Raw genomic sequence first — 24,294 nt, forward strand, 5'->3', positions numbered from 1 at the left:
TATTAAAAACAATGAGAGGAACAAAGTACTATGGGACTATAGAGAAAGAGGAAATTTCTTATGAATAAAGTGAATCAGAAAGAAATTCAAGTGTAGGGTGTGATACTACAAGTAGTCTTTAAATGATCTGAAAATGAAATGAGAAAATAGATGGCCTTAAATGATGTAAGGAGGCTGTACAATGAATTTCCCAGGATGGTCATTTTCAAATAGTGGTTCTCAGAACTCTCAGCCTGTCTCCAGGAGTTGGGTAAGAGTTGAGGATTTGGCTTGAGGAAACATTATGTTTAATAACTGGAACGTTTTGATTAATTGTATTCTTAGATTAACTATAAAGCATGTATTATTTACAATCTTACTGACAAGTATTTTTTTTAATAAACTTATAATGTATTATCAGCCGCAAGGGTACAAGTCTGTGAATTTACAGGTTTACACACTTCACAGAACTCACCATAGCACATACCCTCCCCCATGTCCATAACCCCACCACACTCTCCCGACCCCCCTCCCCCCAGCCACCTTCAGTTTGTTTTGTGACATTAAGAGTCTCTTATGGTTTGTCTCTCTCCTGATCCCATCTTGTTTCATTTATTCTTTTCCTACTTCCCAAACCGCCAACGTTGCCTCTCCACTTCCTCATATCAGGGAGATCATATGATAGTTGTCTTTCTCTGATTAACTTATTTCTCTAAGCATAATACCCTCTAGTTCTATCGACGTCTGCACAAATGGCAAGATTTCATGTCTTTTGATGACTCCATAGTATTCCATTGTGTGTGTATATATATCTATAGATCTATATATCTATATCTATATATCTATATCAATATCTATGTCTGTAGATATATATAAGTGATATATCTATATATATAAGTGATATATCTATAGATATAGATATTGATATAGATATATAGATATATAGATATAGATATAGATATATAGATCTATAGATATATATACATCTATAGATATATAGATATATAGATATATAGATCGATGAAAAAGAAGATAAAGAAGAAGTGATATATATATCTATAGATATCTAGATCTAGGTATCTAGATCTAGATATCTATAGATATATATATCACTTCTTCTTTATCTTCTTTTTCATCTGTTGATGGACATCTAGGTTCTTTCCATAGTTTAGCTATTGTGGATATTGCTGTTATAAACATTCAGGTGCACGTGCCCCTTCAGATCATGACATTTGTATCTTTAGGGTAAATACCCAATAGTGCAAATGCTGGGTTGTAGGGTAGTTCTATTTTCAACTTTTTGAGGAACCTCCTTGCTGTTTTCCAGAGTGGTTGCAACAGCTTGCATTCCCACCAACAGTGTAGGAGGGCTTCCCTTTCCCTGCATCCTCACCAGCATCTGTCATTTCCTGACTTGTTAATTTTAGCCATTCTGACTGGTGTGAGGTGGTATCTCATTGTGGTTTTGATTGTATTTGTATTTGTATTTGATTTTATTTGTATTTGTATTGTATTTGTATTTGTATTTGTATTTGTATTTGTATTTGTATTTGATTTGCATTTCCCTGATGCTGAGTAATGTGGAGCACTTTTTCATGTGTCTGTTGGCCACCTGGATGTCTTCTTTGCAGAAATGTCTGTTCATGTCCTCTGCCCATTTCTTGATTGGATTATTTGTTCTTTGGGTGTTGAGTTTCCTAAGCTCTTTATAGATTTTGGATGCTAGCCCTTTTTTACTGAATTCCTGTACAAGTTATAGCAGATTTGGAGTGGAGTCTTTTGGGTTTTCCACATATAGTATCATATCATCTGCAAAGAGTGATAGTTTGACTTCTTCTTTGCCAATTTGGATGCCTTTAATTTCTTTTTGTTGTCTGATTGCTGAGGCTAGGACTTCTAGTATTATGTTGAATAGCAGTGGTGTTAATGGGCATCTCTGCAGAGTTCCTGACCTTAGCAGAAAAGCTCTCAGTTCTTCTCCATTGAGAATGATATTTGCAGTGGGTTTTTCATAGATGGCTTTGATAATATTGAGGTATGTGCCCTCTATCCCTACACTTTGAAGAGTTTTGATCAGAAAGGGATGCTGTACTTTGTCAAATGCTTTTTCAGCATCTATTGAGAGTATCATATGGTTCTTGTTCTTTCTTTTATTAATGTATTGTATCACATTGATGGATTTGTGGATGTTGAACCAACCTTGCAGCCCTGGAATAAATCCCACTGGTCATGGTGAATAATCCTTTTTATGTACTGTTGGATCCTATTGGCCAGTATTTTGGTGAGAATTTTCACATCTGTGTTCATCAAAGATATTGATCTGTAATTCTCTATTTTGATGGGATACCTATCTGGTTTTGAGATCAAGGTGATGCTGGCCTCATAAAATGAGTTTAGAAGTTTTCCTTCCATTTCTATTTCTTGGAACAGTTTCAGGAGAATAGAATTAATTCTTCTTTAAATGTTCGGTAGAATTCCCCTGTGAAGCCATCTGAACCTGGGCTCATGTTTGTTTGGAGATTTTTGATGACTGTTTCAATCTCCTTACTGGTTATGGGTCTGTTCAGGTTTTCTACTTCTTCCTGGTTCAGTTGTGGTAGTATATGTCTCTAGGAATGCATCTACTTCTTCCAGATTGTCAAATTTGTTGGCGTAGAGTTGCTTATAATATGTTCTTATAATTGTTTGTATTTCTTTGGTGTTGGTAGTGATCTCTCCTCTTTCATTTATGATTTCATTTATTTAGGTCCTTTCTCTTTTCTTTTTGATAAGTCTGTCCAGGAGTTTATCAATCTTGTTAGTTCTTTCAAAGAAACAACTCCCAGTTTCATTTATTTTTTCTATTGTTTTTTTGTTGTTGTTGTTTGTTTTTTTGGGGGGGTTTCTATTTCATTGATTTCTGCTCTGATCTTTATGATTTCTCTTCTCCTGCTGGGTTTAGGCTTTCTTTGTTGTTCTTTCTCCAGCTCCTTTAGGTGTAGGGTTAGGTTGTGTATTTGAGACCTTTCTTGTTTCTTGAGAAAGGCTTGTATCACTATATATTTTCGTCTCAGGACTGCCTTTGCTGTGTCCCACCAATTTTGAATGATTGTGCTTTCATTATCATTTGTTTCCATGAATTTTTTCAATTCTTCTTTAATTTCCTAGTTGACCCATTCATTCTTTAGAAGGATGCTGTTTAGTCTCCATGTATTTGCGTTCTTTCCAAATTTCCTCTTGTGATTGAGTTTTAGATTCAGAACATTGTGGTCTGAAAATATGCAGGGAATGATCCCAATCTTTTGATACTGGTTAAGACCTGATTTATGACCTAGGATGTGATCTATTCTGGAGAATGTTCCATGTGCACTAGAGAAGAATGTGTATTCTGTTGCTTTGGGATGGAATGTTCTGAATATATCTGTGATGTCCATCTGGTCCAGTGTGTCATTTAAGGCCTTTATTTCCTTGTTGATCTTTTGCTTAGATGATCTGTCCATTTCAGTGAGGGGAGTGTTAAAGTCCCCTACTATTATTATATTATTGTCGATGTGTTTCTTTGATTTTGTTATTAATTGGTTTATACAGTTGGCTGCTGCCATGTTAAGGGCATAGATATTTAAAATTGTTAGATCATCTTGTTGAACAGATCCTTTGAGTATGATATAGTGCCCTTTCTCATCTCTTATTATAGTCTTTGGCTTAAAATCTAATTGATATGATATATAAGGAATGCCACCCCAGCTTTCTTCTGATGTCCATTAGCATGGTACATTGTTTTCCATCTCCTTACTTTAAATCTGGGGGTGTCTTTGTGTCTAAAATGAGTTTCTTGTAGACAGCATATTGATGGGTTTTGGTTTTTTATCCATTCTGATGTCCTGTGTCTTTTGATTGGGGGCATTTAGCCCATTTACATTCAGGGTAACTATTGAGAGATGTGAATTTAGTACCATTGTATTGCCTGTAAGGTGACTGTTACTGTATATTGTATCTGTTCCTTTCTGATCTACTTCTTTTTAAGGTCTCTCTTTGCTTAGAGGACCCCTTTCAATATTTCCTGTAGAGCTGGTTTGGTTTTTGCAAATTCTTTCAGTTTTTGATTGTTCTGGAAGCTTTTTATCTCTCCTTCTATTTTCAATGATAGCCTAGCTGGATATAGTATTCTTGGCTGCATGTTTTTCTCGTTTAGTGGTCTGAATATATCATGCCAGTTCTTTCTGGCCTGCGAGGTCTCTGTGGATAAGTCCGCTGCCAATCTAATATTTTTACCGTTGTATGTTACAGATTTCTTTCCCTGGGCTGCCTTCAGGATTTTCCTTTTGTTGCTAAGACTTGTAAATTTTACTATTAGATGACAGAGTGTGGACCTATTCTTATTGATTTTGAGGGGGGTTCTCTGCGCCTCCTGGATTTTGGTGCTTGTTCCCTTTGCCATATAAGGGAAATCCTCTACAATAATTCTCTCCAATATTCCTTCTGCTCCCCTCTCCCTTTCTTCTTCTTCTGGAATCCCAATTATTCTAATGTTGTGTCATCTTATGGTATCACTTATCTCTCAAATTCTCTCCTTGTGGTCCAGTAGTTGTTTGTCTCTCTTTTGTTCAGCTTCTTTATTCTCTGTCATTTGGTCTTCTACATCACTAATTCTCTCTTCTGCCTCATTTATCCTAGCAGTAAGAGCCTGCATTTTTTATTGCACCTCATTAATAGTTTTTTTTTTTTATTTCAACTTGGTTAGATTTTAGTTCTTTTATTTCTCCAGAGAGGGTTTCTCTAATATCTTCCATGCCTTTTTCGAGCCCGGCTAGAACCTTGAGAATCATCATTCTGAACTCTAGATCTGACATATTTCCAATGTCTGTATTGATTAGTTTCCTAGTCTTTGGTACTGCCTCTTGGGTTGTTTTGTTTTATTTATTTATTTATTTATTTATTTATTTATTTATGGTGAGTTTTTCTGCCTTGTCATTTTGTCCAGATAAGAATATATGGAGGAGCAAATAAAATACTAAAAGGGTGGCAAAGACCCCAGGAAAATGTGCTTTAACCAAATCAGAAGGGACCCCAAATCATGGGGGGGGGGTAACAAGCTTAGATGTTAGAAATTTCTTAGGCAAAACAGTATTTTCTCTTTTGAAGGCAGACCTATAGTTTCTTTGATTTGAGATTTTGTTTAATAGCTTCTATAATGGCTGCACCATGACTCTGCATCAAGATTTCAGCATGAATGACAACCTGTTCGTGTTTCATTTAGCTGCAAATGAGAAATTCTGCATTTTATTGTTTTAGGAAATTAGTATGTGTATTATTGCTCCTGGAGCTTTATAATTAATCACTAAATGTTATGGCTGTGGAGAGTTTGTAGGAAATAGATGCCTGAATGATTATAATTGTAGCCGTCAAATCAGAAATATAGTTATACAGAAGCAGATCCTTTTTCTAAATATAACAAACACTTCAAGGATTGCCCATTTAGAATTAAATAGAAGTAGATATAAGCAGAGTATTTTCCAACTATATTGTTTATTTGTCAGTAAGAACTGTGCACAGTGACTTTCTCTAGAGAACCCAAGATTTTAATCATGTAAATTTTTATCCTCTGAGTCCCTGCTTGTTCTGACTTTTGTGTTGGTTTATCTTCTGAGCATATGTTGAATACTTTACTTTTTAGACAATATAGCCTATACTGGAAAGAATCAAATTATATAAGGTTGATTAACTTGCAAAGTTGAAATAGAAAATCCCAAAGTTACCTTCATTCTTCATGTCATCCAAACACACCTCTTTAGATATGGAACAAGGTGGTTCTAGAGAATCAATTGAAACATGCTTGTTTTTATTGGATCCTGATACTGAGAACTGGTTTTAGATGCCTTTCTTATAGAATTGTGAACTTTGGGCACTTTATCCATCATACTTTCATGCCTGTAGCCCTTTAAAAAGGAATGTAGGCCAGAAGAACCAATTGGTTTCTTTTGTTTATTTGTTTTCCCATTGTTTTTTAATTGAAATGAAATTAGCCAACATATAGTTTCATTTGTTTCAGATATAGATTTCAGTAACTCATCAGTTGCATATAACCTCCAGTGCTCATCACATCACATGCCCTCCTTAATGCCCATCATGCAATTACCCCATGCCACCATCCACCTCCACTCCAGCAACCCTCAGTTTATTTCCTAAAGTTAAGAGTTTCTACACCAATGTGGGGTTCAAACTCACAATCCCAAAGATTAAGAGCTTGCTTTGCCAAGTGAGCCAGCCAGGTGCTCCCAGACACCATTGTATTTTTTTTTAAAGATTTTATTTACTTATTTGACAGGCAGAGATCACAAGCAGGCAGAGAGGCAGGCAGAGAGAGAGAGAAGCAGGCTCCCTGCTGAGCAGAGAGCCAAATGCGGGGTTCGATCCCAGGACCCTGGGACAATGACCTGAGCCGAAAGCAGAGGCTTTAACCCACTGAGCCACCCAGGCGCCCCAACCCCATTGTATTTTTAAAGACCTTTCTAAAAACTTACTCCAGGCATAAGAAACTCTGACTAATGGAGAATTATTTATTATGTCTACTCTTAAAAACTGATATAGTGGATTAAGAACTTGTTCTGTCAGTGTTATTAAGGTAGTTTGTATAAAAACACCTCCAAGTTAAGCCTAAACATTATCTTTTTTCACAATGAATAATTAAAAACAATGTGATCTTTCCTTATTGATCTTATTTGTCAAACTATAATAATCCTTTGTCTTTATTCTTAATACTACTCTTTCCTCCTTCCCCCAAGTAGATTATTAATTGGAGCAAAGGGCAGAACTCCACTTCTGAGGGAGAATCTAGCCAGTGTTCAATCTACTGTCTTCATTTCTACATGTTAAGCTCTTTAAGCATTTTTGTGTTTTTGTACATTAGTTCTAAATATGTATTTCTGCTACAGTTTTGTTCTGTTTGTGATTTGAACAAGTCCTGTTCTATTTTTGTTCCTTAATTAAAATGAGGGAGTTTGAGATAATCATTATTGTTTTTGAATTCTAATCTTCATTTCTATGATACATGAACATCTTTCTGTCTCCTTTATCTGTTTAAATTATATTTATTTAATGGGTACTCTCCTGAATCCAGTGCTCTGACATTTCATATCATTTATCTCTTACTGTCTCTTCCATGTAGCAATGTCATTTTGGATTCTGAACCCACTGTCAGAAGTTTTAGTCTAGTGTCACCTGATCAAAATACCTTATATTTGTGTTAAGGACACTGATAAAAATGTTTGACTCCCTTTGGGATCTATAAGATATTTTTATCATTGCCCCATACTGACATTAATTCAGGGTGACCACCTTTGAGTGCTCCCCTTTTGCCTTCTGGGAACTCTCTCTAGCCATGTGATCTGCCTGGATTTTCACACTTTATTGAGGAGCCACTTGTTAAGACTGGTCTCAAAAGCTTGATAAAGTCAAAATAAATTATATCTATTGCTTTCCCTTTATCCTCAGGCTGTAATTCTGTCACAGAAGGAGATTAGTTTCATCTGACAAGTCTTGATCTTTAGGAAGTTGTGCTGAGTGTTACCCACCATACTGTTCTCTACAAGGTATTTGCAAATCGATTTGCAGTAGCTTCTAAGAAACACATATTTTCCTTAAGGATTAAACAAACAGGTGACAAACAAGAGAAAAGGAAAATATAAGGAATAGCTCTTTTTTTTATAAGATTTTTATTTATTTTTTTGACAGACAAAGATCACAAGTATGCAGAAAGGCGGGCAGAGAGAGAGGAGGAAGCAGGCCCCCTGCTGAGCAGAGAGCCCAGTGTGGGTCTCAATCCCAGGACCCTGAGATCATGACCTGAGCCAAAGGCAGAGGTCTTAACCCACTGAGCCATCCAGGCACCCCTAAGGAATAGCTCTTAAACTAGACCAAGAAAAATAGAATTTTAATTCCTTTCTTTGAAACCTTTGGAGAAATTATTGTAAATGAGTTGTGAATTATATGTTACTTGGGAGATTGTGTTCATAAATGGGGTTTACAATAGCTAATTATTGCTATATTTTATTTTAAAAATAAAATTTTGTAAATGAGTTGAACTTGAAAAAAATTCAATAGTAATTTGCTTAGCTTATTACCATGCCAGATTTCAAAAGCTGATTTACAGCACATATCTACCTCTTAAGAGTGTATGTGTATATAAAAATTAAAATAGTCATCATGCACTTTTTAATTTATATTTCCTTTATAAAGGGCAGTTTAATATGCATAAACTTTTACAGCTGGGAACATTAGACATTCTTTCACCTTTAATGAATGTTCACAGTTAGTGAACATATTAGTGTAAGGAACATAGAAATAAACATTTTTTTTTCTAAACTGTAATTCTCTCTGGTTCTATGATACTTGGATATCATTATTACTGCTGTATGAATATGACCAGTGAATGTGATGACCCATCGCATGCATTGAATTCAAGTTCAATAAACACTTGTGTCTTTAGTGGAAAGTTAAAAAGTTTTTAACTATATAAATTGAGGGGATTTTTGTCTTGAAAAATCAGCTTTTATTATACAGAAATCTTGTAAATTAATTGTTCAAAAATTTCTATTCTTTTGTGGCTCAGGTTAATGTTAATCTATCAGCTGCAAATATTCTTCTGCACATTGGGACTAGAAAACAATTATATAACATTTCTTTGTTAGTTTTAACTATATTAGTTTTAACTATAGAGCATGATTTGACATCTGTATATGTTGTGAGATCACCACAATAAATCTATTTAACCCCTGTCATCATACATAGTTACATTTTTTTAATGAGAACACTTAAGATTTACTCATCTAACAGCTTTCAAATATGAAGTATTCTGTTATCAGCTATAGGCACTATGTTGTACATTACATCACTATGACTTATTTTGTAACTGGAAGTTTGTACCTTTTGTATCCCTTCATCTCACAAACACCAATCTGTTTTCTGTATCTATGAGCTTAGTTGTTTTGTTTTTCAGATTGAACATAAAGTGAAATCACACAGTATTTGTCTTTCTCCATCTGACTTATTTTACTTAGCATAATGCCATCAAAGTCCATCCATTTTGTCACAAAGTGAAACTTTTATAAGTTTTATTAAAATACAATTCACATGTACCAAAATTTACCCTTTTAATGTGTACAACTCAGTTACTTTACTATATTCATAGTAACTATCACCATTATCTAATTCCAGACATTTTTCATTACCTTCAAAAGAAACCCCGTAACCATTAGGAGTCACTCCGCAATTCTCCTCCAACTCCCCCATCCCTGGGAAACACTAATCTAATAATTAATTATGCTGTATGAATTTACCTGTTTTAGACATTTCCTATAAGTAGAATCATATAATATGTGACCTCTTAGGCCTGGCTTCTTTAACTTGATGTAATGTTTTCTTTTCTTTTCTTTTGGTTTGTAAGTTTTTATTTTAATTCCAGTTGATTAACATACAGTGGTACATTAGTTTCAGGTGTGCAATATAGTGATTCAACAATCCCATATATCACCTGGCACTCATCATGACAAATGCACTACTTAGTCCCAATCACTTTTTAACCCATCCCCCACCCTCCCCTCTGGTAACCATCAGTTCTTCATAATTAAGAGTCTGTTTCTTGGTTTGCCCCTCTCTCTCTCTTTTTCCCTTTGCTCATTTGTTTTGTTTCTTAACTCCGCATTATGAGTAAAATCATATGGTATTTGTCTTTCTCTGACCAACTTACTTCTCTTAGCATTACACTGTACAGCTCCATCCATGTTGTAGCAAACAGCAAGATTTCATGTTTTTTAATAGATGAATAATATTATATACTTCTTCTTTATCCATTCAGCAACCAGTGGACACTTGGGCTGCTTCCATATCTTGGCTAGCATAAATAATCCTGCTATAAAGATAGAGATGTGTGCATCCCTATGAATTAGTGTTTTTGTATTCTTTGGGTATATGTCCAGTAATGTGATTGCTAAATCATAGTGTAGTTTTATTTTTAACATTTTGAAGAACCTCTGTACCCTTATCCAGAGTGGCTGCACCAGTTTGCATTCAAACAACAGTGTAAGAGGGTTCTCCTTACTCCACATCTTTGTCAACACCTCTTGTTTTTTTGTGTTCCTGATTGTTGATTTTAATCATTGTGACAGGGGTGAGGTGATATCTCATTGTAGTTTTGATTTGCATTTCCTTGATGGTAAGTAGTGATGAATATATATATATATGTGTGTGTGTATATATATACACACACACATATATATATATACACACACATATATATATTGAACTGTATGCCAAATAACTAGAATTTAAATTATATATATATAATTTAAATTATATATATATGAACCAATATATATATATGAACCAAACCCTACTCCTGAACCAATATTGAACTGTATGCCAAATAACTAGAATTTAATTTATATATAATAGTAATATATTATATATATAATTTAATATATATTATTAAATTCTAGTTATTTGGCATACAGTTCAATATTGGTTCAGGTGTAGGATTTAGTGGTTCATCATTTACATATAAATCTCAGCGCTCATCATAACAAGTGTCCTCCTTAATACCCACCACTCATCTATCTAATCCCCCATCCACCTCCCTCTATCAACCCTCTGTTCTTTATAGTTAAGAATCTTTCATGATTTATTTCCTTCACTCTCTTTTCCCCCTCCTGAATGTTGATCCATTCTGTTTCTTAAATTCTGTATATGAATGAAATCATATGCTATTATGTTAAAGGAAATGAATCAATCAGAGAAAGACAAATACCAGATGAGTATCTTTTCATGTGTTTGTTGACAATCTAGATAACTTCTTTGGAAAAAATGTGTCTGTGTCTTCTGCCCATTTTTTAATTGGATTGTTTGTATTTTGGGTGTTGAATTTTATAAGTTCTTTGCATATTTTGGATACTAACCTTTTATCATATGTTGCTTGCAAAGATCTTCTCCCATTCCATAGGTTGCATTCTAGTTTTGTTTATTGTTTCCTTCATTGTAAAGAAGATGTTTATTTTGTTGTACTCTCAATAGTTTATTTTGTTACTTTTGTTTCCTTTGCTTCGGAAGACATATCTAGAAAGAAGTTGCTTTGGCCAATGTCAAGAAATTTACCACCTATGTTCTAGAACTTCTATGGTTTCAGGTCTTATAATTAGGTTTTTCATTCATTTTGAATTTGTTTTTGTGTATGGTGTAAGAAAGTGGTCATTTCTTTCTTTTGCATGTTGCTGTCCAATTTCCCCAACACCGTTTGTTAAAAAGACATTCTTTCTTCCCATTAGATATTCTTTCCTGCTTTGTCAAAGATTAATTGACCATATAGTTGTGGGTTCATTTCTGGGTTTTCTATTCTGTTCCATTAATCTATGTGTCTATTTTTGTGCTAGTAATATCATGTTTTGATTAGTACAGCTTTGTAATATAACTTAAAGACAGGATTTGTGATGTCTCCAGCTCTGGATTTCTTTTTCAAAATTGCTCTGGCTCATTGGGGACTTTTGACGTTCCATACAAATTTTAGAATTTAGAATTGTTTGTTCTAGTTCTGTGAAAAACGCTGTTGGTGTTTTCAAAAGAATTGCATTAAATGTGTAGACTGCTTTGGGTAGTATAGACATTTTAACGGTGTTTGTTCTTCAAACATTTTTCCATTTCTTTGTGTTGTCTTCAGTTTCTTTTATTGGTGCTTATCATTTTTAGAGTACATATCTTTCACCTCTTTGGTTAGGATTATTCCTAGGTATCCTATTATTTTGGTGCGGTTGTAAATAGGTTTTCTTAATTTGTCGTTCTGCTGTTTCATTATTGGTATATGGACATGTAATGGATTTCTGTACATTGATTTTGTATCCTGAAATTTTAGTGAATTCATTCATCAGTTCTAGCAGTTTTTGGTGGAGTCCTTCGAATTTTCTAAATATAATACCATAGCATCTGCAAATAGTGAAGGTTTTATTTCTTCCTTATCAATTTAGACGTCATTTATTTATTTATTTATTTATTTATTTTTGGTTGTCTAATTTCTGTGACAGGGGCTTCCAGTAATATGTTGAATAAAAATGGTGAGAAAGGATATCCTTGTCTTGTTCCTGAACTTAGGGGAAATTCTCTCAGGTTTTCCCCATACAGAATGGTGTTTGCTGTGGGTTATTCATATATGGCCTTTATGATGTTGGGGTTGGTTCTTCTAAACTAACTTTGTATTTTTTGTTTGTTTGTTTGTTTTATTTTGTTTTATTGTGTTATGTTAGTCACCTTACAGTACATCATTAGTTTTTGATGTCATGTTCCATGATTCGTTGTTTGTGTATAACACCCAATGCTCCATACAATCTCTGCCTTCCTTAATACCCACCACCAGGCTCACCTGTACTCCCACCCCTTCCCTTCTAAAACCCTGTTTGTTTCCTGGAGTCCATAGTCTCTCATGGTTCATCTCCCACTCCGATTTCTCCCCCTTTGTTTTTCCCTTTTACTGATGTCCGCATGAATGGATGTTGTACATTGTCAAATGATTTTTCCTGTATCTATTGAAATGATCATATGGTTCTTATCATTTCTCTTATTGATGTGATGTACCACATTGATTGATTTATGAGTATTGAACTATACTTGTAACCCAGAAATAAATCCCACTTGGTTGTGGTGAATGATTTTTTAAAATATATTTTTGAATTCTGTATGCTAGTATTTTGTATGCCAGTATTTTGTTGAGGATTTTTGCATCCATGTTTATCAGGGATATTGGCCTGTAACATGACATAATGTTTTCAAGTTTCACCCATGTTGTAGCATTTATCAGTACTTCTTGGTTTCTAATGCTTGAATAATATTACATCATATAAAGACAATATATTTTGTTTCACCATTCATCTGTTGATGAACATTTAAGTTGTTTCTACATTTTGCTTATTATAAATGATGCTACTATAAATGTTCATGTGCAAGGTTTTAGGTGGACATATGTTTTCACGTCTCTTGGGTATATAACTAGAAGTGGAACTGCTGGGTCAAATGGTAACTTTATGTTTATTATTTTAAAGAAATGCCAAACTATTTTCTGAAGTGGCTGCAATAATTTATATTCCCAAAGTGAAATTCCTGGATTACATACCCAGAGATCAGTTTCAAAAAATAGATTGTAATTGATCATACATTTCCTAGTCACTCTGAACTCTGAACTTGTTGTACAGATTTCATGATATTCCAACATTATAATTCCCTTCTGATCCTGTTGGATAGCATAAACTCCAGTGCCCCCAAGAATGTTGAGAATAGCAAGGATTGTGACTTGAAGAAGTAAGAAATGATATATGATATTTTAGTTGATGTAGGGAGAGAAGAACTGACTTCTGACTTTTTAAAAGTTTATAGTATACTGATATGGAACAGAGAAATAAATCATACTACAAATGGTTAATTATAGCAGCATTTCATCAAAACCAGTGCTTTTGTATGGTCTTTCTAGAATTAACCTAGCATTCCAACTCTTGCCTACTGGTCACACGTAGAGGTGAGATTGTTTAAGGGACAAAAGCTTAGTCCAAGAAGAGTGCAAAGAGTTTTACTACCAGAGATAAACACATGACTATTTGACTCCAGGTGTGGGGGGAGGCTTTCACAAGACTTTCTTGCTGAAATAGCATGAACAGGAGAACAAGAAGAGAAGAAGTTACATATTGGGAAGTTTGTCAGTGACTGAACTGTCTTAATACACATTGTTATGGGGGTGCCTGGGAGGCTCAGTTGGTTGGGCATCTGCTTTCAGCTCAGGTCATGATCTCAGTGTCCTGGGGCCAGGTCCCACATCTGAGCCTGCTTCTCCCTCTGTCCCTCCCCCTTGCTGTGCACTCTCTCCCTCTCTCTCTGTCTCAAATAAAATCTTTTTAAATTTTTTAAATTTTATTATTTTTTATTATGTTCAGTTAGCCACTTTATAGTACATAATTAGTCCTTGATGCAATGTTCAGTGATTCATTAGGTAAGTATAACACCCAGTGATCACCACAGTACATGTCCTTTAAAAAAAATACATTGTTGGGGCACCTGAGTGGCTCAGTGGGTTAAGTCTCTGCCTTTGGCTCAGGTCATGATCTCCGGGTCCTGGGATCAAGCCCTGTGTTGGGCTCTCTGCTCAGCAGGGAGCCTGCTTCCCCCCCCACACCCGCCTCTCTGCCTGCTGCTCTGCCTACTTGTGATGTCTCTCTCTCTGTCAAATAGATAAATAAAATCTTTAAAAAAATACATTGTTTATGGATTCAGGTATGTCCTCAGGGAAATTATTATATTCTTAGGACTTTTCCTTTCTCTCCTGGCTTACAGTATGGAAAGACAAAAGCCTTAATCTTAAACCTTAAAATAGTTAAATAAAAGCCCTTTCAAGGGAATTACCACACCCAAAATTACACACACACATTTTTTTCTAACTAGGCAAAGAACTTTATTAATTTAGTTTCAAACTTTATTCCCTGGCTTCTTCAGCTTAATTAGCTGCAAAGAATGAATTGTGCATAAGCCAAAAACTGAAAAGAACTGCAGTGTCCAAGGGGTTTGGGTTTAAAAATAATAGAGATCTGGATTTTATCCATGAACAAGATTTTAAAAAGCAGTCATAAAATAGCAGCTCCTCGTAATAACTTCAAGTTTCATCTTGTTCCAAAGTTGACTCAATTCAGTTTACTTCATTTGGAGGTTTCATCAAAATCCTCCACAATATCTGGAACTTCATTGTCATCCTTCTCTTTGGTAGCAAGTGGTGCTTTTCCTTCTGCAGATTACTAAGGCAGAGCTTCAGCCAGTCTTCTTAAACTAGTTGGACTGTCTGTATCCGGTTGGCTTAAGATATTTGGTAGCATTTCTGTCAACTGCTTTGTCTCAGCAAGGCTTGTAACAGTGAAAGTGTTTACTGCTAGGGATGCCTGAACTGTAGGGTTGTTAAAGTGGATCACTGTTCCTTGGTTTGTGAACATATTGAATACCAGAGATATTGTTTACCCCAAACTTCTTTAAGAAGGACTAAAGTTTTTGTTTTTGTTTTGTTTTGTTTTTATCATCTCTTGTACTTGTTTTATGAACCACCTTCTTTTGGTGAGCAGTTCTTTTCCCACCAATGCACACTTGTGCTTGAAATTTGGTGAGTTTCTCCTGGTTTATGATAGTTTCTTTCATCTTGATGGCATGGGAATGGGACCACCTGTGGCACTAGGATTGGTGCTCAGGGGGTCTTTGGAGGACCAGCTGAGATAAGGTGCACACACATGGGGATATAAGATGGCAGCTAGAGGACACACACAAACATTTATAAATATGTGTTATACACACATGCATATAAACATATATATTATGTTAATAATAAAAGGATAATGCTTAACCATAAGTAATTATTTATCAAAATACTCTGGCTATATTTCTGCTTAAATTTTATTAATAAATCTCAATAAATATATATGGGAGGAAAAAAAAATCTTAGTGCACACAGTGAAAATCAGTTTCTCTCTGGGAATAAAAAAAATAGAGTTGGAGAAACTTTCTAGAAATCTCAGTTAAGGCCACTGACTCTCAGTGTAGAAACCCAATATAGAACCTTAATGTAGGCACTCACTGTAGGAAATATTTCACTCATGTGTCAGGGTTTTGGTTTCTGACTTACTGAGGGAAGTTGATTGGGCGTGGATTCTCAAAGAACATTTTTTCTTTAGCAAAATCAGATTTAATTAATCAATTAATATAAGACATTTAACCAGGGGTGATTTTATCTGTCAGTAAAAATGTTTAATGGTATCTGGGAAAATACAATATTTCTGGTATTGTCAACTCTCTTAGTACTTCTCTAATGCAAAGTACAAAGTTCATTTTAAATTTCCCTAGGGTATTATAATTTTCACATTTATTAGTTGTTTACATATTAGTGTGAATGAAAGTGTGAGAGTTGATGATGATGAAAGGAGGGAGTTCCTTGGACAAAGCCTAATGGGTAGAGATTGTGTACAACTAGTAGAAAAGAGGGGGTTTGGGGACCCAAATACTTAACTCTAACTGTTTCAGATTTTACCTCTTTTTTGAACCCAGAACATTTTCTAAGGAAAAGTATTTCTAAATTTTATTGAAAATTGTTGACTTCTCTTTCTTGCCAACAAAATGAAAGTCATTTCACAAGTATTACTCTCCATGTGCAAACTGCGTCCTTGTCTACTTTACCTGATGCATTCCCAGACCAGGTTTCTTTTTCAATATGAATCAAATTGTCAAGCCTCTCCAGCTGGGTCATGAATAGTTACAAGTTCCTTCTCTAGGAGATCATTCTAAGATCCTAGTATTTATCTTAAATGGCTTGAAGAAATTTGCAAAGAAGCCTCTAACCCCCCCCCCCCAGGACTTATTTACATCTCAATCATTTTTAACCATGAGGCAAAAGTTCTTTTCTCCAGATGTTTAAGGTTTACATTTTATGGGGCAGCAGCTTCTCTGAAAAATATTTACTTTATTCTAAAAATAGAGCACAAATGCTCTTTTCTTCATACTTTCTGGCTTTAGACTGCTTTATACTGCTGGGACATAATCAATGGAGCATCAGTGGGTTGTCCTGGTTTCATAAAGGACTTTCATAAAGTCCTGCTTTCATAAAGGACTGAATAAGGAACAAAGCATTTGTTTTCCTTGTGTAGACACTGAAGTTAACATGCATGATTTAATGAATGTGTTTTTGCTTTCCCAAGAGAGATACCAAGCAGTACTATATATTTCAGTGGTATTTCCTTAGAAGTTCAAAAGTTTTGAAATGTAGAGCTTTTATTTTGGGGCTGGGGGAGGGAAAAGGGTGACATTTGAGAAATCAAGAGAAATGGAAAAGTGTTTTGTTATAAAATTTTACTGTTTTTTAACTTTTTTTTCCTGACTGTATCTGCCATGAAGTTTTCTTATAAATGTGATTCCTTCATAATCTGTTTAAAAAACCACAAATACATCACTCAGAGGAATATTTAAGGAACCATGAAGAAGAAAAAAAAAAACCTCATTGGTTTAATGGAATGCTGTCAAGTCAAATCAGCATCATGAACAACACTGGGGCAAAATTGATACTTTTGTACTGACATGTTAGAAGAAAAGCACAAGCATTATTTAGAAAACTCAGAACTCTGTCAGCTGTATGATTGCCAAGTTAGCAGAAGTCGGAGGATGCTGCTGAAGTTGAAAGAAATGCGTAGGCACAGATCCATACTGTAACCTTTCATGTTCTACACCCACCATGAATAGTCAGCTATTATGCGGTCAGCATTTTTAGTTTTTCTCTTTTAAATTTTCAAGTGCTTCAAAAGGCAAAGGAAGTAGGTCTTTTATTCTAAATAAGCAAAATGTCTAGGCTATTATTTTAGTGTTAAAGATGACAAGACCAAAGAAAGACTCTTTTTCATCTTTGTGAGTGCTGTGCAGGTTTCCCAGGAGTGTTTTGGGGTGTTAAGATATGTAATATTTTTACACATTTATTCAATGAACAAAGTATTTTCTTAATCAATTTCTTTTTGGCAAACAGGAGAAAACACTTTGTTTAAGTGCTTTAATTACAATAGTATATTATTTATAATCATGGAAAAATTTATTCTCTACTAATATAAAAATGATATATACATATCAGCATTTTAATTATTTTAAAATACATATTGCCAAAATATAATTATTGACCTCCTTATGCCTTTATGATACTCTTGTGAGGCAAGTAAGAAGCCAATACTCTTCCTACTGTTTTAGAAAAGAAAGGTACAAATAAATCCAGTGCCGAAGCCAATACTCTTCCTACTGTTTTAGAAAAGAAAGGTACAAATAAATCCAGTGCCTTCCTTAAAGTTACACAATTTAATAATAGTAGAAAATTAGTAGTAATAGAAACAAAACTTTTATGCCTTCAGTCTAGTGATCCTAGTGTTTCCCATGCTATAGTTATACCCTGACTTTTGTCTGTAAATCGCTGTGCATTTATAAGTTTAATTGTCTCTATATCAGAACATTTAATAAAGATCTTCTATTCCATATTAGCTTAATAAAATCTTCTATTTTAACAAAATAGTTTCTATTTTATGTTAGCTGCTAATTTATAGTCAATGAAGGAAAAATCACATAACTAGCTAACTGGGAATAATGGCAAGAATTGGAAATAAGGTTTTTTGTGTCACTATATTGCAAAAAAGTCTCAAGATAGGTTGTAAAAGTTGAATTCCTACTGAAGTGGTCCAATTTAAAATTGCACCTTACTTTGGTAAAAAATCATAAAATTTTAATATTACCACTGGAAATAATCTATAGGAGTAATTTTTTTAAAGATTTTATTTACTTGAGGGGGGCAAAGGGAGAAGGAGAGAGAGACTCTCAAACAGATTCTGCACTGAATGCAGAGTCCAACATGGGGCTTGATCTCATAACCCTGAGACTGTGACCTAAGCTGAAACCAAATGTCAGATGATTAGCTGACTGAGCCACCCAGGCACCCCATGAGTAATTTGTAAAACACCCCTGATTTCTGGGTCTCTAGTCTTTCTATGGAGACAGATGTGCATACTTTGGCATATGGAGGGTTAAACTTTCTTTTTGTAAATTCTTGTGGGTTTTGTTTTCCATAGGGGACTCTTTAGGTAGGAGTATCGATTTACAAGTTTTTAAAATTTTCATAAAACTCATAATTATCACCATTATCTGGAAGTTCTATTGACAAAATGACAGAAAGTGAAACATTCAAGGAGCTCAACTGATATTTTCAGTTGACCTGTGGAATGGTCTTAATCACCACTTGTGCCTAGCTTCTGTTTCTTAATGATGTTTCCAACTCTATCTTCTCCTTTTCCTCTTCACCATACTCTTTTTACTGCATTTATGAGCTGTGTCTACTTTTGGAATTAACTTCCGGATATATTAATAGAATTTCATATACTGTAATAATGTTTCTGGAAGTGTGAGACAGAGAAAGAGAGAGAAAAGAGAAAATGAAGAGAGACATGTGCCTCCTAGCCAAAATCTTCCTATTTCTGATTATTTCCCATCTTGGATGTTATCAATATCTATTATTATTATTTATAAAATGCATTTGGTACATGCTTCAATTTATAAAGTATTTGTGTGGATTGTAGATAACTAGATTACATTTGATCAGGCTGAATCCTTTCCTTCAAGCAAGAAACAAGAACTGTCAGGATGGTTTGGAAAGGAGGAAAAATAAGAGGATGCATTTGAAACTAAGTTACAAGGTTGCAGAATAAGCCAAATGATTATTGGATGTTAGAAGATCTGGGTGCTAGAAACATGTCTGCCAAGAAGCAATTTTCTTCCTGTAGGTAACCCTCTGTTTCTTTTTACATACCAAAATAGGAAGTGGATGACATTTAAGGTCAGTAACAGCTATGGTAATTCTACCTTTGTGTATAAGGTAACTGGTTATTTCGGCACTTTAATTTCAGAAGGGAGCAAGAGAAGTGTTCTATACATATGTAAGAGTGGCCATCTAGGTCAGAGACTACGTATAAATAAATTTTAGAAAACTAATAATCCAGATACTGTTTGATTGTCAACCCTCTGCTTCTTTTCTAGAGTTCTAGTTTAACTAGAATACACCTTATTAATACACATTAGATAGTGCTGAAGTGCTATATAATGTATCTCAACAGCACAGGGCAAAAAAAAAAAATGTAGCCCTGGTCCAATGTCCCCCCACAATAAAATAGTAAAATCATTAATATATGATGGAAGGTGAATTGGGCTTATCATTGTTCTTGAAAGAGTTAAAACTGAAAGGAGAAGATTTCTCTCTCCTATACTTATAGAATAAGATCAATTATATTAATCTTCCTTCAGTTTAGAAAAGCTCTGGTCTCCATGAACTGCATGGCTTAACATACTATGAATAACAAAACATTAAAAGTCTCTGGACTATCTAAACAGACTTTCCATAAGAAAAGCTGTAACTAAATACATTGCTATTGATTGTGTACTTCAGTCATTCAGCAATACTTCATTCAGGATATAGTCCTCCCTGAAGCATTAATGCATGGTGTGCATTCACTAAAAGAAAATATGTATCTCTTAGTTTGCATTTAAACCATTTAGGCATACTGTATGGTCTACTTTACTTTATTTAGTTTATAACCTTTCTTGCATTCTAAAAACTGGCACTGCATTTTAATAGCAGGGAAAAAAAAAAAAACTTTGTCTCATTGAATCAAAATTACCTACTTGCAAGTAATCCATTTTCGTATGTAAGTCTTGTTGTACCTAATTTACTTTGAAGTATTTAGAACAATTCTTTGTAGAATGCAAGGATATACCTCCGGGCACCTGCTAAGTAATAGGGAAGGAACCTTTCCATTTCTTGTTATTTTTACTATCAGAACTAAATGCAATGGAAGAAAAACTAATGACAAAATGCAAGTAACACAGTTGAACTATTTAGTATGAAGCATTTTTACATGTCTATCACCTTGTTGATCTTCCACAAATTTATGGTGTCTGAGTACAGAGGTCTAAATATTCAAAGCTTGAAAAGCAGAGGTGGAACATGAACTAATATTCATTTTTTCTCTATCATCTTACAGCAGCACTAATGGAAATGTATTTTCTTTAATGACTCTGAAATCCTGTTTGTAATTAGATGTGGGAATTGGTCTTACTTTGCAACAGATGATACTGGAATAATAATATGAGAGATGTTACACTGAGACCACTATTTTCCTAAATCTATATCATTTTTCATTTTATTGACAGGAGATGTGCTCAAGAACAAAGAAATTGATTTTAAAAAGAAGGAAAATGAGATCTAGTGAAAACTTCCAATCCAAATATTTTAGTGTTACTTTCAATATTCTGACTATCGTGGCAGAAGGAAAGAACATGTACCTTGTGTTTAATTTTAGGAAACAAAGGTTTTAAATTTGTTGCTTTGTTCCTGATAATGATCTTTGAATGTTATTACAAAAACTAAATTAAGAAGTTTAATTAAATGCCAGAGACCATATTATTGAAGTATGTATTATACATTAGTATGATCATGCAAAATAATACTCTCTTTTAAAGAACAGTTTTATCTTCACAAACCAAAGAATTTGAAGACTAGACAGACTGAGTGCAATAGCTATTCTGTACATCATATTCTTCATTGTCAGTAAATGCTACTGTCACAAATCATTCTGGTCACTAAAGATTTAATAATGTTTGTAGGTCTTAGATCTTTTTCCATTGAATGCTAATGGACTCCAGGAGCCACAAAAAGTCTTACAAAGAAATGTGTTATGGATAGGTTTCATCTTCCCTTCAAAACATATGTATTACTGACATTTATGGTAGTAAGAATGCTTGAACACATTCTTGGAGGTTTTGATTGTACATACTCAATAGTATATAATGATCAATTCAGTTGTTACTGCATTCCTTTGCTTTCTAAGTCATGTGTTGGACTCTTCTTAGTAGGTCCATGACTTGGCAAAAGAGAAAAACATATTGTGAGGAACTTCCTTGAAGGCTCAAGTTTGTTTAGCAATTTGGCTCACAAAGCTGTTTCTCACCTATTTATTGCCTTTGATAATGATAAAAATTCTGCAAGGTAAGTAGAACAGGTATTATTACATCCTTGGGAGTTGAAGAAACCAAAGCCCGAAGAGGCTCAGCAATTTGGCTAAGTTCAAATAGATAGTATATAGTCAAATAAAATACTTTAAACTCCAAAACCAACATTCTTCCATGAGAAAATAACTCATGGTGAAGAAATTAAAGCGATTACACATATGGTTTCATCAATATACAGGTTAATAGATTTAGGTGACTTCATAATGGGTAGGAACACAATGCAATTAGAAAAGAAATTTCCCCAAATAGTGGGTTCTTGACTCTGCTCGCATTGCAAAGCAAATAAGTAGATTTCAATTTGATAATGGCGAACAGAATCTTTGTTTGCTATGATAACTAGCATTTTTTTGATGAAATGTTAGACCATTACTGGGTTTCCTACTCCTTCTTTGCAAAAAAAAAAAAAAAAAATCAAAAGATCGTATCAGTGGCAAAGCAACAATTATAAAATCCTTGTTTCTTAAGATTAAAAACAAAGGATGTGCAGTTTACCTCCCTTCCTGTAATATATTATAAATACCAACACACACACACACACACACACATACATATTCACACATATACATATACACAAAATATATGTGTACATAAAATATATATATACATATATATAAATATACATTAAAATATAACCATATATATGTGTGTATATATGTATATGTATATATGTATCTGCCTTCTGCTCAAGTCAGGATTCCAGGGTCCTGGAATTGAGCCCTGCATTGGGCTCCCAGCTTGGCGAGCTCCTCCTGCTGTTCTCTCTCTCTCTCTCTGTCAAATAAATAAATAAAATCTTAACAAAAAGTAGAAAAAGAAAATCTAATGATAACCATATATACATACGTATATATATGTGTGTATATATATGTATATATGTGTGTATATATACATATATATGTGTATGTGTATATATGTGTATATAAGTATATCCTTATACTTATGCAGCAATGTGATAATTGTCTAATTTTCCTGTTTATATTCATTAGCCTAGAACAGTTTCATATACACATATAAACATATACACATATATATGTACATATATATACACACACATATATATATAAATATATATATGGTTATCATTAGATTTTCTTTTTCTACTTTTTGTTAAGATTTTATTTATTTATTTGACAGAGAGAGAAAGAGAGAGAGAACAGCAGGGGGAGCTTGCCAAGTGGGGAGCCCAATGCAGGGCTCAATTCTAGGACCCTGGAATCATGACTTGAGCAGAAGGCAGATACTTAATGACTGAACCACCCAGGTGCCCCCTTTTTCTAATTCTTTTTTTTAAATTTTTATTTATTTATTTGACAGAGAAAGAAAGAAAGATCACAAGTAGGAGGAGAGGCAGGCAGAGAGAGAGAGAGCAGGAGGAAGCAGGCTCCCCGCTGAGCAGAGAGCCCAATGCGGGGCTCGATCCCAGGACCCTGGGATCATGACCTGAGCTGAAGGCAGAGGCTTTAACCCACTGAGCCACCCAGGCACCCCACCTTTTTTCTAATTCTTAAAAACAATGTCTTTGTTATCAGCAAGTGTAATTCATTAGCTACAAGAGCTAATGAAATGACCTATTTGAGTTTAAATGTACAAACTAACTCTAGGGATTCTATCTGCTTCATTATGAAATATGGGAAAGCTCCTTATTCTTATGCAGCAACGTGATAATTGTCTAGTTTTCCTGTTTATATTCATTAACCTAGAACAGTCTCATACATAAATTTGTGATGATAAATATGTAAAGGATAGATCAATTGTATCAACTTTGGCAGTTGCTTATGGAACATAGTTGGTAGTCAATAAATATTTACTGGATGCTGGTTATGTGGTATGCCATTTCATTATATATATAATACTGAAAGTTTTATGGATTACTATACTGTAGGACATACTGTAATTCTAGCTCTGTCGTCAATAGAAACAAAGAACCACATTCCCCTGCAATGTCCAAAATAAACACATAAATGGAAATGTCATAACCAACATTGTTTTGTCTTCTAAATAGCCTACAGGAAAGTATGCTTAGAGATAAAATAGTTAAAATGAACGATTCTGTAGTAAGTTTTGACTTAGAAATTTCAAAGGAAAACATTAACTTTGTTACTGTGATTAACTACTCCAAGAAAAGTCAATCAGTCTATTACAGTAGTTCTTAGCAATGGATTATTTTGGGTAACTTCCAATTTAAAAGATAGGATTTGTCCTAGTGATGGAGCATTATTAGTACAGAAAAATTCAGGTATTAGGCATGACAGGTAATATAAGAAAGTGATCATAGAGAATTTGGAGAAAATTTTTTAAAAAGCTAAAAGTACTAGAATATAAGATCTATACTTTCTATTTTTCATGTCTGTATTTAAGTTTATAGTTAACAGTGTGATATTATTTTCAGCAGTAGAATTTAGTGATTCTTCACTTAAGTAAAACACCTAGTGCTCATCACAACTACCCTCCTTAATACAGATCACACATTTAGCTCATACCCCCTGCCCATCTCCCTACCAACAACCCTCTGTTTTCTACACTTAAGAGTCTCTTTCATAGTTTGCCTCCCTTTCTTTTTTTCTTCCCTTTCCCTTATGTTCATCTGTTTGTTTCTTAAATTCCACATATGAGTGAAATCATATGGTATTTGTCTTTCTCTGACTGACTTAACTTTGCTTACTATAATACACTCTAGCTCCATCCATGTCACTGTAAATGGTA

General features: G+C 34.2%; 1 protein-coding gene and 1 pseudogene across 4 annotated transcripts in view; one reads left to right on the top strand and one right to left on the bottom strand.

Moving 5' to 3' along the window:
• The window catches only part of DACH2 (dachshund family transcription factor 2), a gene marked incomplete at both ends in the record, with an annotated part of 854,168 nt that overhangs the window by 610,638 nt on the left and 219,236 nt on the right, over nt 1–24,294 (top strand). The gene's annotated exons all lie outside the window — the stretch shown is intronic.
• On the bottom strand, nt 14,673–15,159 carry LOC308337017 (transcription factor BTF3-like; annotated as a pseudogene). Its single transcript has one exon. The product of its transcript is annotated as a transcription factor BTF3-like (transcript).

The sequence above is a fragment of the Martes martes genome, assembly GCF_963455335.1.
Source record: "Martes martes genome assembly, chromosome: X".
Lineage (NCBI taxonomy): Eukaryota > Metazoa > Chordata > Mammalia > Carnivora > Mustelidae > Martes > Martes martes.